Here is a 16,899-nt window from a genome sequence, read left to right as displayed (position 1 = left end):
ACCTAGAGTACTTGTAATGGCATCCACTTAGAGCTTAGCCTAAGTCAAAGATGTGTGCCTAAATATTTGCAGCGGTAATTATTTCTTGCTGTTGAAAAATACTGAGACTGGGTATAGTGCTCATTGAATGCAGGGTCTGCAAGAATATTTTTAAATTATTCTTTATATCACAGAAGAAATTTAACACAAATTGTAATGCTTGCCAAGATTTTCATAAATTACTGGTTTTGATTATCAATTTTCAGTCAAGACTAACATCTGTATGCTAGAAGACATGATGAAATCAGGAACCCCATGGGCTTTACAAGAAAATATTTTATAGTTAAAAATATGAAGCCTGCAGTAGAAGTAGTTTGTGCTGCAGCAATCTCCACTGCAATTATTTGTCATTAATAATGCAGTATTGAAAAATTTTGCTGAAGAAATTCAGAGCATTAATATTTTATAGTTGCTAATACGCTTTGATTTCAGTTCTCATTTTCTGACTTGAGCAAGGGTTTTGAACACTGTTTTTCCATATGAGTAGAGAAATATTAATCATTTTCTCAGGAAACCCCCATGGGAAGTTACTTCTTAGCTAAGATTATTTTCAGGCTTCTTTTTCATTCAGGTTTGCTCTGATTAACATTACATGAGCCTTTTGCTTTAAAGTCCATGTGAGAAATCTTGGTCTGTCAAAGCCTGGGGCAAAAATTCCCTTGTTATATTCGGAATTAAATCCTGACCCTATTAATAAGCAAAGATTTGGCAACTGTCAAAGTGCTGAGTGAGATCATAACACAAACAATCCTTCCACAGAACCCTAAGAGCTAAACATTGAAGGCTTTTTTTTCACTCCGGAGCCCAGACAGCCTGAGAATATGTTCACCTGTATTAACTTCATCAAAAAAGTCTTATTGAATTTGCTGATGACTCGCAATGATTGGTATAATTTAAAACAGTAAAGGAAATTACAGTCTCATAAATCAAAATGAAAGGAGAAGGGAATATTATTTTTTTCTGTATTTCAGAGTAGAGCTGAAGCAAAAAGGGATTTCTGCATACTCAGCTGCTGGATATACATTAGCAGGAATTTGCTGAAGACCACCACTAGAAGCCAGAGTGGTTGTGAAAATGCAGGAATTGAATTACAGATATGATACTAAAAAAAATCCCTTAAAAGCAGACATAAGTCTTGTCTGAAATCAGTGGGAGAGAGTTAATGGCAGAAATAATCTGAGAATATTGTTGTTTTATGTAATTAGTCCTCACAGATATTGAAAACATTTCTTTTCTTGCTGTGAATTTTGCATTAATTTAGATGACTTTGCAATAGTGTTAGCTCTATAATAATTGCCTATTCTGATCACCAATAAAGGAATTAGTCTGCCTCACCATAATTTTAATGAAGCGATGATTTCACAGCTATTTAACTGAAAGAAGGGTTTGTAAGGCACTGTTTATGGAATTCTGCTGCATCCATGAAAAAGGCTATTTCTTTGAAAAACAAAAATCCTATTGCTCTGAATAGCCATTGAAATTATAATCACTTGTCACTGCAGTGGTAACTACAGCATCTGTAATAATTTCACAAAAGTCAATATTGCCTCTTCTAGAACATAAGATGAAGGTAATGTTTTAGGGTATGTTATTGTTACGTTTGGACAAGTTCAAATTAATAATTTCTGGTTTTATAAAATAATTTATTCCATGTTTGTGTTATGAAAGGTTATGTTTCTCTGGTTACTGCTATATGACACTGTTTCTTCATCTGCCTATTCCAGAGAGCTCTTCACTTATGCTGTGATATTCTTGTACCTTTGAAGGAGGAAAAATCAGAGCATTTTATTACTGTAAAGCTGGGATTCTAGACACTAAGGAATCAGCAAAATTTTCATTTCCATCCCATGATAACTGCATGATTATGGGTATGAGTTAGTCCCTTCTAAACTAGTTTCCTGTAATTATGTTTCGCCATCAAGTCTCAAAAGAATTGCCTACTATTTCTCTTTTTCTTTTTTTCAGCTGATATTCTGTATAAGTAAGTCATGTTCAGTGATTATTTTGCCAGTCAAAGGTACTGTAGGAGTTACTTGATTTAGCTAGTATATTAATAATATGTCAGTATTTTGCCTTAAACAGTACTGACTCATTGAACTTTTTGTGATTTATTTCAGTATGTTTCCTTGATTCAAAAAATGTCAATGTATTTACATTAATAAAAATGTATTTTAGTACAAATATAGCATGTTCATTGTCTTAAAATGACATTAGAGGGTAATTACTCTAAATATTTACTTGAAAATGTTCTAAATTACTGAATTAAATAATTCTCAACTTATAAATGACCCTGTCAGCATTTAAAAACAACATGACTGATCAGATGTCAACAAAGTGCAATTACTATAAATGGAAAAGTAGTTTTCATCCTTATGCTTTTAATGAGCCCAATTCAAAGCGAATTTCTTTGTAGTTGCTGTGTTTCTCAGCTACTCAGCACAAAGTTGTGGCTTGGGCTTCCCATAAGTATGAATAATTTGAAGAAAGAACTTAGGGTACAGAAATCCTTTCTTTCTTTCTTTTTTTTTTTTCAGACTCAGTTTTATAAGTAAATTAATTCCCTATTTTTTTTATTTATTTATGTTATTGATAACTATAGATCAACTTTTTGAAATGTTAGGGTTTAGTGATCTGTTCCTGGAAACTTCTTATTTATAGAGTACTTCTCTAATACTGTATTAATTGCAGTTTTATGGGTTTGTTCTGAAGTTTATTTTGAAATTAAAAAAAATATTTCTCTGTGAAGGGAATTCCAGAGTTTGACATCTCTTTGAGCTTTTATTGAAAAGGAAAATGTGTTTATTATTGTGAAGCTATTTTTAGCTATATTACAATTCTTGGGGCTGGAGGAAAATTTGAGACCTTAACTGACTGAGGTGTTTTTTAAATATTACAATGTTCCCTTGTTTAGATAAAGTGTCTATTACAGTTCAAAATAGCCAATCAACACAATAAGATTGGAACTTACTACTTGAAATACCTCACATCTTTGGCATTAATCTGTTTTACTGATTTTTTTTGTTTTGTTTTTTCTTTTATGTTTTCTGGGAAGAATGTTTTGTGTTAATTGTACTTCTAACGCCTAAGTTCTCTTAGGTGTGGGTGAAAGCCATCAGTTATTCTCTGCTCTGTGGAAAAGAGGTTATATTCTAGTGCCTGCATTTTCTGTGTTTCATTCATCTTTGCAGTGTCAATGCCTGTAACTGCTTCTGCAGTGTAAACCAGGTTTAAGATAATTACAGTATCTTCACTAGAATGTCAGCAGGGAAAGTTGCTAGCAAATGTGTAGTTTTTTGTACTAGTTCTTTATTTTTCTTAGCTAAACTGCAGTTGAATTTTTCAGAGTGTGTCAGACCAGAGGTGAGAAATATGCCCCTGAAACAGTATAGTTACTGCTGTCAGACCACGTTCCCTCTGGTATTCATGGTTCGAATGAGAAGTGCTCACAGGAAGTATATGAGCAGATGACCTCTGGAAGTTGCTTCCAAAGGTTGCTAGAAGGGCGGAGTAGTAACATTATGAAGAATGCAAGTGTTTGGAAAAAACGTGTATCTGCCATCATATGCAGCCTAAGGACCAATATACTTAGATTCAGAAATAATGTATTATCAGTGTTGTATTATCAGACTAAAAAATTTTTACAGGTCTTCCCTTTATCTGTTCAAAGAAATTTTTGCCTTTGTGCCACTTTCATCAAAATCTGTTTTACTAATTGCTACAATACCTTTTCGGTGATTAACAGAAATTAGGAGAAAAAGACTAAGTGCAGTATGGCTGCATCACAAATCATATTTTCCAACCATCTTTTGAAGTGCAAAAAAAACCCCAATCAATGCACAGTGTATATATCTTCAGCTTCAAAGCCAAGTAATTTGCAAAATTAGAACCTCCCAAGGATCCTGATTGGAACACCTTCAGGCAGGTAGCTATCTGCAATCACCTGAACAAAATAAAGCTGGACAGTTCTGACTTTGAAAGTAGCCTGAAACCCTGTTAGCACAACATGAAAAAAACTGTAGAATCAGATGGAGCAATTTGATGATTTGTTCTGTTTGGGCTTTTTGGTCTTTTTTTGTGTGTTGTGATTTCATAGGTCTTTAAAAAAATTCTCCCCATTTTCACCCAGATTGGTAAATTAGGTTTGTCAACTAATCCTGGGGATGCTGACTATGTAGCTCTGTGGAAAACTATCGAAGGGATGACACCTGCTATTCAGAGAACAAGAAAATGCTGGCAGTACACGTAAAAGCGAGGAGTGCCTTATTCTACAGTCTTAGTGAGGTTATAGTAGCCCAAGGCAAGGAAACTAAGTCCAAAGTCCATGAAAGTATTTCTTCATTTGTTTCTGCAGTTTGGTTAGAGAAAAAGAAGAAATCAGAAATTTGCAGTATGTCATGAATTCCTTTTGAGAATGTGTAGGAGTTGTTTTGAGCTTAGCTTTAGCAGCTGAGCAGATCTTTCTCTTGGGGAAATGTTATTTGCTGTCACATTTCATACCTAGTCTATTACAAGACTACTGCTATGTTAAGATGTTGGAATTGAAGTGGCCAAGACTGGTAAGCAGTGGGAGAAAGAAGTATTATTGCTTTCTAGATGAGAAAATAAAGTAGATAGTTGTCTTTCCAAACAATTATTTGATTGCATGTATTGTTCAGCTTTCTTTGAGTCTCAATCCATATGGATAATCATAAACTTCTTATTCTTCTGGAAATGACTAAGATAATGAAAACAACCAAGAATTTTAGATCCAAGATGTCATGTTGAGCTACTCAAATATACCTTTAAACCTTTATGTCATTGGTAAGGCATAGTTCAAGATGCATTGCTCACAGACCTAGGATATTTACGTAAACTGAAGATACGCTTCTATATTTTTTCCAAGGACTAAAAGTGCAGTTAGTAAAAAGATAACAAAAAAGCACAGTTTTACACAAAAAAAGTGTTTCCTGTAATACTGTTTTCTTCCAATTTAAAATTGCACTGATTTTACTAAGTAATTTGAATTTATTTTTTTTTTTAATGATGGCTAATGGTTGGAAGAGAAGACCTAGCTTGATTCTCCTGAGGTTTTCCTGGTTAATTTTAAGCTAATAATGAGTAATATTATTTAATGTCTTGGTTTGCTCATAGCTGACTGTAGAGAGGCATAATATTTTAAGGAGCCAGATGGTTGTGCATCTTGCATCTGCAGTAGGCACAAAATTAACATCTTGCAGAAATACTTTTTTTCAGTGTCTTTTGAGAAATTTCCATATCACTAGATCTAATAACGGTGAATGTACGGGTTTGTATCAGGGAAAAGAAAGAGATAGTTTGCTTTTTTCTTAAAAAAACAGATATTCTTTTTTTAACTTGGTTTCCTATAGAAATTTGACTTATAAGAGTACACCACCAATCAGTTTGTGTTGTTTTATGCCTGAATTGACTTGAAACTACCAGCTAATTTTCACCAAATTTGAAACAGTAAAGTCTGAAAGCTTTATATACAACTACTGATTTGCCATTCAACAGGGACTGAGGCCTAGACTAATCACGTCATATAGTGCATTTTCATTGGTTAAACATAACTTTAATTCCTACCAAAAAAAAACCAATGAAAATATCTTAACGCCTATAAAATGATAAATTGCAGATTTCCTGTTAAATTTTGAGATTACCAATCACGTTATCTGAATCCTTGGTCAGACAGCTGAAGTAATTCTTCCAGGATTATGCGTACTGTAATAACTCTATGCTAAATTTCTCAGTAATACTTACTGATAAGGAAGTTTTGAATGAAAGGAAGTAGATATTTGTGGATTCAATCTGATGAAAGGACTCTGCATATGGCTTTTGCGCAAATAGCATGGTAAATCTAGTATTAGGGCTCAGAATTAAATAAAAAAATACATGTGAAGTTAAGTATTGCTTCAATGCAATATTTTTGACAGTGTTTAAGGTCAGGTTGGACAGAGCCTTAGGTAACATGGTCTAGGGTGAGGCATCCCTGCCCATGGCAGGGCAAAGGAACTAGACAATCTTAAGGTCCTTTCCCATCCAAACCATTCTATGATTCAATATAAATTCTCACTGGGGGGGGGGGGTGGTGGAGCCAAAGTGTTGCAGTGTTTTTGACACACTAATGTCCTGGGTTCAGCAGTGGCAGTCATTTTTCTCCTTCTTAGTAGCTGGTGCAGTGCTGTGGTTTTGACTTTCAGCCTGGGAGCAGCACTGGTAACATCAATGTTTTTAGTTGCTGCTAAGTAATATTTACTCTGACCAAGGACTTTCTCAGTCTCATGCTCTACCAAGGAGGAGGGGAAGCCAGGAGAAGCAGAGACAGGACACCTGACCCAAACTAACCAAAGAGGTATTCCATACCACAGAATGTCATGCACAGTGTATAAACTAGGGGTAGTTACCCGGAAGGGTTAGATCATTGCTTAGGTCGGGCTGGGTATCGGTCAGTGGATGGTAAGCAGTTGTATTCTCTTCTCTTGTTATTTCCCTTATCATTATTATTCTTGGTGATAGCAGTAGTGGTTTGTATTATACTTTAGTTATTGGACTGTTCTTATTTCAACCCGTGGGAGTTCGTTCTTTCGATTCTCTGGGAGCAGGGGGAGAAAGGGGCGGATGGGGAGTGAGAGGGCGGTTGCGTGTTCTGAGTTACTGGCTGGGCTTAAACCATGACAGTCCTTTTTGGTGCCCCATGTGGGGCACGAAGGGTTGAGATAACAACAGATCTGACCAGAGCGTATCTAATCGTATTTGTGATAAGCATTCATTGTTTTAGATTAATAGTCACTCGTCAAAATGCTGATTTATTGGCTCTCAAAGTTTTTGCTCTTGATCTTGGATTTTCAGCATGTCGTACCTTACTTACAGTCGGTATTTGTCGTGTTAGTGTTTACTGTCTGGGGGCCTTGGCCTAAGGTTCCTGTTTCATTGTACTTTATGGTAATGACTTGTAATACAATAGAATCATTGATCTGGCTGAAACTGATCTGGCTTGTTTTCCCAGTGTGGTCACCACCTCTGTACTTTGGGAGATACATAATAGGAGTGTATAGCAATTGCACATCTCTTTTCCCCTCCTCGGGTGTTCATCCTATGAGGGAGACATTCCCACACACCCTACTGCCAAGTATAGCAGCTACTCAAACTCCAACCACAGCAGACAGCACAGCTACACCAGCTCCAAGCACAGCAGCTACACCAGCCCCAGTGACAAGTACAGCAGCATCATTTGAGAGTTCTGAAGGTTTTGAATGGCCTTTAGGTACCCTTGAGACCTGCCTGATGATTCTGACAGTGATCAACATGTTGGCACACATACACTGTGTTTTACCCACAACCATTTTGTCTGATCTCAAGAGCTGAGTAGTGTTTGGGCCTTGTCTAGGGTTAGACGACGATATAGGAGGACCAAGAGATTTTCCCTGAGGCTGGACGGTCATGAGTGGCAGGGTGTGTGGGACAAACGGGCAAGTGTCTAGTCCACTGGGCCCCTCCAGTGTTTTGGAACCATCAGAGATAGAAGGCAGCTGTATGGAGTTCCCAAAGACAAGTTGCAGAAACTGCTGAAGGGGAGGGTGAATTATTTTGAGCCTCGTGGGCCCATGACACCTCAGACCATCAGGGCAGAGATGCAACATATAGATGGACTCATGTTTGAGGGGTGGACTTAGCAATGGATGCTATTGCCCAGGTTATTAATGAGTGTGAAACATGCTTCAATTAAGCAAGCCAAGTGGTTAAAGCCTTTTTGGTATGGAGGACAATGGCTGAAGTACAAATATGGGGAGGCCTGGCAGATTGAATACATCACACTCTCCTGCTCTGAAAGACTGTTACATGAGATGAAGCTTGACATCATGGACCTGATGAGCTCAGCAGCTTTATAGGGATTGGTCAATGCACTAAGGAATGATATCTCTCTCTGTGTAGATATATCTATCTATCTATATATCTATATATATATATATATATGAGATAAGAGTGATAGTATATTGAAAATGTGGGATCTGAGCATGATGTGAATGGTATGGAATAAGGGGTGGATACTGTCCTGGGTTCAGCAGTAGCAGTCATTTTTCTCCTTCTTAGTGGCTGGTGCAGTACTGTGTTTTTGACCTTCAGCCTGGGAACAGTGCTGATAGCAAGGACGGTTTTAGTTGTTTCTCAGTAATGTTTAGTCTAACCAAGGACTTTCTCAGTCTCATGCTCTGCCAGGGAGGAGGGGAAGCCGGGAGGAAGCAGATACAGGACACCTGACCCACACTAACCAAAGAGGTATTCCATACCACAGCACATCATGCCCACTATATAAACTGGGGGCAGTTACCTGGAAGGGTTAAATCACTGCTTGGGTTGGGCTGGGTATCGGTTGGCGAGTGGTGAGCAGTTGTATTCTCTTCCCTTATTATTTCCCTTATCATCATTATTATTGGTGGTAGCAGTAGTGATTTGTGTTATACCTTAGTTATTGGACTGTTCTTATCTCAACCCATGGGAGTTACATTCTTTCAATTCTCCTCCCCATCCCTCCAGGAGCTGAGGGGAGGAAGGGGGGGGGGGAGCGAGAGGGCAGCTGTGTGGTTCTGAGTTACTGGCTGGGCTTAAACCATGACAACTAATTATCTGCAAGAAGACTTTGTGTTCATCAGGTTAGCATGTGTCCAACACTCCTTTATTCTATTCTGGATCATGTATCATTTGTCCTCCCACAGCTGTCATAAAAGTGGTGTAAAGTTGGCATAATCTTCATGTCATCTGTTCTGGCAATTTCCAGATAAATTTAATTTTTTCTCATATCCGATATTGAATGTGTTTATGCTGCCATGCAATCCAATAGCACATGGATTATGCAACTGCAATCTGATTGTATTTAGCCACCGCCTTTAAATAGGTTTAGTGTGAATTCTTTGTCTTTATGATGTAAAATCCAAAGGATGTAGCAGGAAAAGTCTTTGAACATGAATAATAGTTAATAACAAACCATCATGAATCTTTGAATATTGCATATAAAAATGGAGTATGTGTTTGGGCATAGATTCCCTCTTTTCACTTACAAAAGAACTTCCATCCTTTCATTTACTCAAGCTAGTGAGCATTGTTTGCTTTCTCTGCAAGGAGGAATTGGTGGATTAAGGGGTGATATTTAGATGGAAGCAGAAGAGGGTTTCATTATAAATGCTCAGTTACTTGGGAAGAAAGGAAGGCAACTTTTAAAAGCAACTTCTGGAGTTAGAGGGAGTCACTTACTTCTGAGAACAGACTGTTTCAATGAATTGTCAACACAAAAATGGTGTTTCACCATTATTTAAAAATAAAAAAACCTGAGGCAAATTTAGTAAATTAAGGGATGGGTATGTCTCAATGTTTTGATCTACTTGATAGAGCTGTTCTCGTTTTCGCGTTGGCATCTCTACGAGTATTTTGTGCCACCACCTGCCTAGACCTTAAAGAACAGAAACTTTAAACAATACTTCAAATACTGTGATCCTTATGAAAAAGTTATATGAGAAAATATCATTGTTTGTCCTTTTGCAATATCCTGGAAAAATAAAACAGCACCAAACTATTATAATAGGTTTAAATATAAGTAGTTTCAAGAATTATGTAGTAATATCTGGACAGGGATTTTAAGCCTGTTACGCAACACAAGTGTAAGTTATAGTTCCATGCTCAGTGATGAAAAAGTTGTATCTTTTTTAACTGATTAAAAATACATACATTAAAATTGTTTTTACTTATCAAATTAAAGTGTTTCAAGATTTATTTTTTTTTAACCCATGTCATTTTGTACCAGGTGTTCTAAGACAGGAAATTCATTTGTGGATAGTTCTACTTTAGATTCATATTACATATATTACACTCTTTCCAAGTGTCACTGTGAGCTTTTCTACAAGCATAAACGTTAAAAAAAAAGACTCCTCTAAGAAGGTTTGTTAGCATTTATTGGATTTGTTGTTCAGCTGTCAGATGTATCGCCTAGTTGTTTCAGTTATACTGGGCATGTGAAGTACTGAAAATGTCATGGTGTTTTGCTAGTTTTATGGGATTTTATTAGGCAGTCCATTGAATTATGTTTCAAACGCCTGTCTGAATACAGTTCATACTTCATGGAAAGAATTTAAGTGATATAATGAGAATACAGACTTTGCTTCAAGCTTCATTGTTACATAAGGTGAGCAATCTGTATTAAAATTTACATGTGTGACTGCACACTGCAACTGGGAGATTTTCATAGAAACTATGGTCCGTAAATGCTCACATATGAAATTTCTTGGGACACCTCAATTATTCTTTAGAGATTTCAACAGTTTAAGCTACCAGTCAACATCTGTTCTGTGTTTGTTTGTTATATGATTTCATGTTTTGGCATTTTAGTCTCCTTTGACCTACAGTGCTTCTGCAGAGCCTTTCTCTATTCTTTAAGAACTTCATTGGCTGACAGCACAAGTCCACATTCTCACAGACTGGAAACACAATTTCTCTTCTTTGTAAAGCACTCTCTAGATTGCTCACTACTTCTTACTTTCACCATCTTTGGTGCTGTCATGGGGGTTTTTAATTAGGCCCACAAAGAGTGGTGTTAATGCCTACAGAAAATAATTTGTTTTTCAGTGGAGTTCAGTGCCAGAAAAATAGCTGTATGAAATATGTACATGTCATATGGGCACCACTTTAGTTCCTAGTTTATGGAATGAAACCAAAAATTTCTCCCAAATGTAGAAGCTAGACTGATCTATATATCGTTTTGCCCCACTTTCTGGGCTTATGTTGATGATGTGTAGTTTCTACTCACTTTTAACCTGTTAGTATAAGTTCCAGTCCTGCAATTCTTCATATGTGGGCACAGCAGCCCACTGATAAATGCTTTTTCTTCAAAAGATTGTGTTTTCCCACACTCTCCTTTATCTTTGACTTCTGTTCTTGCTCTAAATTTCTCTGTGCAAGAATCTGTGCATCCTTCCTGGTTGTATGGACTTGAAGTCAAAAAAAGAAAAATTGTAGGATGTAGTTTATCCAACTGTATACTATACAAGTCACCTGCTTCAGGGTTTCCCAAAAGCAGAACATACCCTAAGGTTACTTTGTCAGTCCAGGAGCTTCTGTCTGGATAACAAATGTAATCAACTCTGTTTAAACTTATTTTCTCAAGCATGTTTCAGGTACATGTTTTGTCAGAACTCCAGAACCTGGTATGGAGTTTCACACTATAAAGCTGTCAGTGCAAATATTTGCTAACCACCTATGATCTGTATGTAAGGCCATTATCCATTTTTAGTATGAAAATCTACACGAGTATCTGTATCTTATATTGTAGAGTTTGATCTGCTGAATATTAATAACCCATACAAACTTTGTCCCAGATCACTGTTGATAGCTTTACACAACTCTTCTCTGGAGCAATAGTATGCGAGTATGCCTATGATCATTTCCAGTCACTTCCCATTTTGCTCTCTTATAATGGACTTCAGAACTGCCATAAAGTCTCTCAATGCCTGAAGTAAAGGTACTATAATGCATTCCAGTTTAAGGTATGAAAAGTATGTGACACATCTGTTTGCAGTTTAAATATCAATTAAAATATCTGGAGGCAGTGGTGTACATGACCATCTAAAAATTTGAGTTTGGTTTATTTCTTCTTCTTAGATGTCTTGTGACCCTGGTGAAATTCTATATTAATGGAAGGCTAAGAGTAACTAAAGGAGAAGAAATTCTTCTATGTTATAACTTGCTGGAGCACAGATCTGTGTTTGGATCTATTCAGTATGTTTTGTGTCCTGAGGGACATTCTTGTTGATGTAGAGTGCTGGTAAAAAAAGTGTTGAGACTGTGGTGGTGTTTGGAAATGAAAAATAAAAAAAAGTTTCATTTGTTTTAAATTTTGTAAAACACCATTGTAATCCTCCTGTGTGCTTGCTGCTATTTAGTGTAAAATCATTCATTCTCTCTATTCGTTTTACGTACTTATGCCAAGCTATGCTCTTGTAATTGCTTGTTTTCTTACCTGGTATGGCAAATTTCTAGTTGTACATCCAGTGTAGTACTACAAGTATTAGTATTCAGGTGTTACCTTCACAGAGTATCATTCAAATTGAAGCACATTAGTGTCAAACTGTTAAACATTATTCTGAAGAGCTGACAATTTTGACAGTAGGTGCTCATCAGCGGTTTACTAGCACTGCTATTACTTCCTTGATTAAAAAAAAAAAAAATCTAATTTTTTTTCTTTTTCACTTCATGTAAAGTGAATAGTAAAATCAAGTGAACATATGTCACTTTGTGATAATGCTTGGTGATAATTGTCAAATTCCACAGCTGAATTAGCAGAAATATTAAAATTTGGTAGTCTTTTTCAATGGCAATAATTTGAGATGACAAATTAAAAGCTCCAGTCCTTACCAGAGTCTCAATGTCTTTTTACCCTTTGAGGTTCATATTTCCAAACCAATTGGAATAAAAAATATTTCTGTTATAACAGAAGCGGACATTCTTGCAATTATCCCATTTCAGAATGCATGGCTTTAAAAAATTATCCATTTTAAAACTTTCAGGCCTAGATTTGCAGAAGAACAACTCTAACGCAGGTACAGTCTCATCTGGGGAAGGCAGAGATAGATTCCTGCTCTTCAGCGGAGTGCTGTAAGAACTTTAGAAAATGTAGGCAAATCACTCATTAAACAAAAAAGCAAGCCAGTCACTATTTGCTTTAGTCCAGGCAGCAGAGTCATGTTCTGCCTCACTGAGATTCCCAAATTCCCAAGAGGTACAGAAATTCGGTTGTTCCTCATTCTTGTATTTTTTCTGTTGATGGGGTGAGGCATGTTACTTTTCAGTGCATGTCATAAACCCCTTTCTTTGGCACTTCATTTTCAGTCTAGAGGAGAAGAGGACTTGTATACTTTCAATGTCATGAACTAAGCTTCTTCAGCTGAACATCAAGTTTTAATCCTCTGTCATGACATGCCACAATCTAAGTGCCTACTTATGCAGGGAATAGGTGACCTACTTAGGTGAATAGGGACACCAGTAAAATGACAAGAGCTGCTTTGGAATGAGAGAGATTCAGTAGCATGAAACAAATCATCTCTATGCAGCTCACTAAAATTCATCTTTTAATCCCATTTTGGCAATCATTCACTTAGCATTATTCTCTTCTGTAGTACAGAAACCTGCTTCTTAATGACGATAAAGTATTTTCTTATATGACCTGGTCTGATGAACAGACCCATGTGGTCCGCCTCTTGGAGAGATATTTTTGGAAAAGAGGTCAGACTGTCAGTCTGTTTTTTGCAGTCTTCACTTTTTTTTTTTCAATGAACAATACAAAAATACATTTCTAAGCTTAGGGGAACACAAATATATGAATGTCATCTATTCAGAAAAAGTATAGTGAAGGAAAGAAAAGAAATAAGATGAACTGTATCTGCAGTCCATTTCAGTGAGAAAATGCAGTGCCAACTGGTACAGTTGCTGCTGGCTAAGTATGGTAAGCAGCACCACAATAAACAAACTCAGGTGATTGCAACGTGGCATTTCTCAGCCTTGAGATGTGTTGACTTCACTGGACTGATACTAAGTCTGTGGTAGATATAGAAACCTCTGGAAAGATTTTCCCAACATTAGCCATCTCCAGAGCACTATAGGGTCTTAATGAACTTGTTCATCCATTTCTCAGTTTCTTTGGGATGCTGTATCAGGTAAACCAGGGATCATACTCTATGATGCTGAAGTGTATATCTATGCACATGGGTAGTTTACATTATGTCAGTGAAAGTACTTCGCTGCTTTACAAATTAAAAAGTCTTGTATCAACAGAGAACAAGCGGCAGAACAATGTCAAGGTTTGTAACTTCATACAAATGTTAACAAAGATCTGATAAAAGACTACAAAGATGTTTATATAATAATCAAGAGATTTCAGTGTCTCCTGCTCTGATAGACAATATCAGAAAGATTTTTGTCTTAGTGCAGTATGAAAAAATCTTTAAATCAAACTTGTTGACTTTGTTCACTCATATTTTCATTTTCTCAGTCTTCCTCAGACACGGTTTTGGAACTAGTCTTTGGTCTATATGTAGAACAAAAATTCTGAGGAAAAGGTCTTTTTATGTGTGTCCATAGAACTTCTAGAAAAGCTCAGATCTTGCTAGTAGTATTTATTTGCTATTACAGTGACAGTCCTGATAAATACCAGCAAGTTCAGAACAGTGTCTATTTGAATGTATGCTTTAAAACTCCTGCCTAGTTAGTACTAATTAGCTTATCTCTTAACAAAGCCAACAAGTAAACTTTTTTTTCCCTAGTGATATCCCTCAATGTGATAAAACCACATTCATACATTTGCACTTCAAAAATTGATTCTCCAGGCCTCTCAGCCAGGAATATTTCACCAACACACAAAGTGCTAAAAAGCTTTCCTAGAAGTAAACTAACAAGCAAAGAATAACTATTTTACCATTTTAGACAACTATCCTGCAATGAGCTCTGTATGACCAGACACTTTCCTTGGCAGGAAGAATATATTCACTTCATGAAGAGCCCATTTGGCTCCTTTGGTACCAGGAGCTTTTTTATGGGAAAACAAGAATGGTTGAATATAGCTGTACTTGATATTAAAACATATTTTGGCTCATTATCATGTAAAAAATAGCAAAGAAGTCACCTGGAAACTTTTATGTTAGACACAATTCTAAGTCATTAATAAAAGATGTGTAACTTAGCTTTCACGACAATAAAACTGCAGCTGTTTGTTCTCTAGAATTTTGCGTTAACAACAAGAACAGTCTTGGGTTTTGATAATATTTGCGTCCTTGAATCCAAAAGAATTTCAGTAGCTGAAGCAATAAAACGCAGATTAAACTGCTGATACCATTTCACTTGATTCTAAACCTGCAGGATAGGAAATGTAAATGGAACTTGTTCTTGTTTAGTGTTTATGCCTCAGTTTGTGAAAGACTACCTTCTCTTTCAGATGGTGCATTCCCGAATTTTTCTATACGTAATTTTGAAATATTTTTATTCAGTGAGTAATAACTGTCAGTACTGCAAGACTTAAGGCGACTAGGAATAATTGTATAAAAGCATAAGTGGTTTTAGCTGGAAGATATTTTAAGTCTGGCAATAAGTCAGTAGAACAGTAGTTTAATTCCCTGTTCATCTTATCTTGAGAAAATGTCCAGGGATTTATTGAATCTTTTGTCATTATATCACTGGAAAACTGTTGAATTCTGCTGCTGGTATTATACTGATGCCTAGAACGAATAAAAAGAATAAGAATACCTCTTCTTTGAGCAAATAATGTAATTTTTTTTTTCACCTTGCAGGTGAAATTTTGCAAAATATTGCAAAATATTTCACTGTACCTCTTTTTTAAGGTTTAGATCTATTAGCATGTCATTTATGGCAGTCCTAATTATTCTTTAAGTGTAACAAACAAATTACGTTTTTACAGTTTCAGTCGTTTGTTGTGTTACATAGCAGACCACCCATTGTCATACTTGAGAAACTAAGATTTTATAAAAATTCTAGTTGCTTTTGTTTTTACCAAGTTGTGTCAAAACAACTGATTATAATTCTGAGCCAAATTGTGGTTTTTAACATGGATTTCCTTCACATTAGGTGGAAGATGTGATAATTTTTTTAAGCCAGTCTGGAATGGAAATACCAAGATTTAAACAGCGCTGATTTCTCTGCGACTGGTGGAAAGAAGTTTTCAAAGACTGTATCAAGTGTAAGAATTCTAGAGAGATTTCAACATTTTTGAAAATAAAACCCAGTTCAGACTGATTGTTCTGGGGGTTGGTTTCTCCTTCCCTTCTGCTAATCTCTGTAAAACTATAGCAATGATTTCTGATACTCACTATGAAAATCAGAGTTATTCATGAAACATCAATTACAGAGCTTGCATAGAGTTTTGTATTTTCGGGATTGACATCCATATATAATGCTTTGCATGCATGTGTCTGGAGAAGTCAGTCATGTTTAATATTGATATCACAAGTGTATCCTGATTTCTTTAACACTGATTTTAGATGTATCAACTTTACCTTAAATGGTTTAAATACTGTCGTGGTTTAAACCCAGTCAGGTAATTCGTTCGCTCACTTCCCCCCCTTTCTTGCCCTCCCCCTGCTCCCGGAGGGACAGAGAGGAGAATCGAAAAGAATGCAACTCCCACGGGTTGAGATAAGAACAGTTTAGTAACTAAGGTATAACACAAATCACTACTGCTACCACCAGTGATAATAATGATAAAGGAAATAACAAGGGAAGAGAATACAACACCTCAGCACCAGCCGACCGATAACTTGCCCCCCTCAGCCCGACCAAGCTCTGACCGATACCTCCTCCAACCCTGCAGTCTCCCAGCCCTTCCGGCTCACTCCCAGTTACATCCTGGGCATGACGTGCTGTGGTATGGAATACCTCTTTGGTCAGTTTGGGTCAGGTGTTCTGTCTCTGCTTCCTCCTGGCTTCCCCTCCTCCCTGGCAGAGCATGAGGCCCACAAAGTCCTTGGCCAAACCAAAACATCGCTTGTTATCAGCTCTGTTCCCGAGCTGAAAGTCAAAACATTGCACTGCACCAGCTACCAAGAAGGGGAAAAATGACTGCTACTGCTGAACCCAGGACATTATCCACCCCTTATTCCATACCATTCACGTCATGCTCAGATCCCACATTTTCAATATACCATCACTCTTATCTTAGTGCATGGACCAGTCCCTATAAAGCTGCTGAGTCCATCTGGTCCATGATGTCAGGCTCCATCTCTTGTAATAGTCTTCCAGAGCAGGAGAGACTGTGTGCAGTGTTCACACTCGTGAATAACCTGGGCAATAGTGTCCATTGCTAAGTCCACCCCT

The sequence above is a fragment of the Pezoporus occidentalis genome, unplaced genomic scaffold (assembly GCF_034315485.1).
Source record: "Pezoporus occidentalis ecotype Australia unplaced genomic scaffold, CSIRO_AGI_Poc_V1 ctg224, whole genome shotgun sequence".
NCBI lineage: Eukaryota > Metazoa > Chordata > Aves > Psittaciformes > Psittacidae > Pezoporus > Pezoporus occidentalis.
The sequence above is the reverse complement of the archived record's forward strand: the minus strand, read 5'-3'. Positions refer to the sequence as shown.